Genomic DNA, 3648 nt, shown 5'->3' with positions numbered 1-3648 from the left:
CTGCTCAACCCCCTCCCCGAGCCCTGCGGCAGCTCCCCACGCCCCCCCTCCATCCTGAGGCACCTCCCCCATGGCAGCTCCCCATCCCCTCTCCACCCTGAGGGGCCCCACATGGCAGTTCCCCCCCTCGGCCCAGGGAGCCATGCCGCAGCTCCCCGTCCCAGCTCACTCCTGCTCCGCCTCCTCCCCAAGCACGCCGTCACTGCTTCACTTCTCCCACCTCCCAGGTTGCGGCACCTAAGCTGAGCTGGGGCGGGGAGTTCCCCTGCATGCCGCCCCCCCTTACTTGCTGCAGGCAGCCCTTCCCACACCCCTCTACCTGAGCTCCCTCTGGCTAAATGTCAGCGGTGACCGGGGCGGCCGAAGATCTGGCTGCTGCTGTCACCACCGAAGAAAATGCCACCCCCCAAATCCTAGTGCTCTAGGCGACTGCCTAGATCACCTAATAGGTTGCACCTGCCATGTTTCTGCCCATGTTATACTTGCGTCTTGATTAAATACAAGACCTAGTTCTCAAATCCTGGTCCTTTGACACTTTTCACCCCAAACTAAATTAACTTAAAACCTTACTTGGAAATTTTAAAAAGGGTTTGATTAAAAGAAAGGTAGATACTGGGATATGTAAGTGGACTTTTACACTTTAACCAAATCATTTCCTGCTTTTGTTGTTTGAAAACTCACAAATGTACTTGGTGCTCCACAGAAACCACACAAAAGACTTGTCTCTGCCCTGGGGAGTTTACAGTCTCGGGTCCCAATCCTGCAGTGGGATGTGTGCTGGGGTAGGAGTCCAGCTGTGCAGATTACATCACAGGAGAAGGGCCTCCCTCTTGTAGAAGTTAATGAGGGTGATTCCCAGAATGAAATGACAGTCTCCTTTTGAGGCACCAGGACAACAATTTGCCTTGTTTAATAGGTGTGATCTCTACCTGAGAGTGGTGACAGTTCTGTAGTCTGACAAAACAATGGCCCTAATTTCGTTAGCAGGACACAAAGAACCAAAGAACAAGTGCTGGATTTACTCTGATTGGATAGTGGCGTTTTTTTACTCCTGCTGTCACCATTTCCTAATGGCTTCTTAACAAAGTCCCTCAATGACTAGCCCTCTGTTTCTCTTGTGGCTGAACCAGGTTGGAAGATGCTATCTCTAGAGGAGCTGACTTTTAAAATTCATGCTGAGTTGTAAGACTTACCTCAGCCAATGTTTTACTTCCATTCTGCAGCTTAACTATTTGTGGTCAAAACAATACATAATCAGAATGCAGCCTGGGTTGAAGAGTGACAATCTTATAGCTCTGCTGACCTGGCGGGGAGATTCTGATCTTATTTACCTACTGGAATGAAATAAGAGTTTGGGGAAGAATCTGATTTCACTTTCACTGGAGTAAATCTGGAATAACCCTTGGAAACCCCGTTCATTTAGCTCATTCCTTTCCAAGGAATCACTCCAGATTTATACCAGTGAAAGTGAGATCAGAATCTGTCCCACTGCAATTACACCAGTGTAAAATTGGTGTACATGAACTCACAATCAGCCCCACTCTGTTTTCTGATTATACCAGCGGATGAAAGCTGTCTGACTTCATCAGTGAAGCACAGGAAGGAGGCTCTGAGATGCAGTGAGAAAGCACACTGGGAAGAAGTGAATGAGCTCAAGGTTCCTGGGCATCTAGGGTCCTCTCTTTGTGTTGTACCACTCGATGCTGGGGACAAAAGTTTGAAAGATTTTACACAGTATAAAAAACAAAGAAATAAAGCAGAAAAACAAGAGTTCATCCAGCTGATCCATTCACAGCAAGCAGCAGTGTGTTCAGTTTGTCCTCGTACTTGTGTTAGCATTTTTATTTATCCTGTACTCTCTTTCCATTGGTGTCTTCTTTTGAAATGGTCACCAAAGGAGTGCTAAGGACGTAGCTCAGTGGGTCATCCCTTCAGAGGCATTCAAATCAGGACTTCCCCTTACCTTACCTGCCAGACAGATAGTGAAAAGAAGTGAACTCACGTCCATCCAACCTGTGGAGTCTGCTTTTCGGGGAACACAGGAAATAGTGTCTCTCTGATGCCAAAAAAACCCCTCGTGAGAGCGTGTCTTGCCCAGTCTCTTCTTTGTGAGTTCCTCCTGGAAGGATTTTGTTCCCCCAATTCCTTCTACTTCCCACACAAAACTCAGGCCTCTGTCACAGGATCAAATTCTAGTCTCAGTGGCACTGGAGTAAACCTGGACCAACTCTACTGAATTCAATGGAGCCACTGCAGATTTTCTCCAGGGTAAGTGAGTCCAGTATCAGCAATGTGTGTTGGGAGCAGGTGGACGACAGCAGGCTCTGCCAGCTTTATACCACCAGGGGATTCCCACATGCCAGGGAAATCCTCACCTGTTTCTTTAGGAAAGCTTTCCAGCAGCTTTGTGCCACTCACAGTGGCTAAGGATCTGGCCCAATGTATATGAAAATAAGATCTGCACAATACATTAGAAAAGAAGTCGGACATACACATATGCTGATACGCCTAGGATCTGTTGTTTTAGGGGCCAGAAAGAAGCAATATATTATTATTTTCGGGCAGGTGTCTCTCTTTTTGCTTTTCACCAGTCTCCGTTCAGTGGAACTGTCACTCATTGCTTCGCCTGTGATTGCAATATCCACTCCAGCATTTTATCTCTAATCATCCTCGGATGACACCAGGTTTCCGTGAAGAGACAGGGAGCTTATGTCACCTGGAGCCTGGCACCACATGCGCTTTCCTATCCACCTATGGGTGGTGATGTTGATTGTGTTTAGTGGGCCTGATGCGCCGCATCTTCCCATTCCGTCATTTACTCTGGTGCCAAGTGGGTATAAAATGTTCTTCAGATCAGAATAGTTGCAGTGTACTCCCACATGGCATTAGTGCAGGGATCAGCAACCTCTGGGACGTGGCTCGCCAGGGTAAGCACCCTGGCGGGCCGGGCCAGTTTGTTTACCTGCCACATCGGCAGGTTCGGCCGACCGCAGCTCCCATTGGCCGTTGTTTGCTGTCCCAGGCCAAAGGGGGTGGCGGGAAGTGGCGCGGGCAAGGATGTGCTTGCCGCAGCTTCCCGCCACCCCCATTGGCCTGGGACAGCGAACCACGGCCAGTGAGAGCCATGGACTGCCAAACCTCCTCTCACATGTGGGAGTCTGAGGAGAATCAATATGAATTTCAGTACTGGTAATTCAGCTTACAGTAAGGTAGAGTTAATCATAGGGCAGGCTCTGGTCCTCCAGAATCTCCATGTCCCCTTACCTTACCAGATAACAAACAAAGGCTCTTGCTGCCTTTGTGTGCTCTCCTAAAACTACATGCCTCTCTCCATACCCTCCTTCTTCTCCAACTGAAGGGCCTCCTCATAGATTCCTGCCTGATGTTGTCATCACAGCTGCTTTTATCCCTAATCCAAATAGTCTATCTCTATACTATCATCTGCAGGCTGCATGAAGGGAACTAACCTATTTTACCATGCCACAAAACTGGCCCCATTTAGTAGTGGATTGCACGGGTCACCACAAAATACCATTATGCTGAGTACCATTTCTCTGTAAACATTCCTGTATGTGGGATCTGATATAAAGAGACAAGCCCTGGCTGTGAAGGTTAGATCCATATCCAGATTGGAAGGGTTCTGAGCTG

This window comes from Chelonoidis abingdonii, chromosome 7 (genome assembly GCF_003597395.2).
Source record: "Chelonoidis abingdonii isolate Lonesome George chromosome 7, CheloAbing_2.0, whole genome shotgun sequence".
Lineage (NCBI taxonomy): Eukaryota > Metazoa > Chordata > Testudines > Testudinidae > Chelonoidis > Chelonoidis abingdonii.
The sequence above is the reverse complement of the archived record's forward strand: the minus strand, read 5'-3'. Positions refer to the sequence as shown.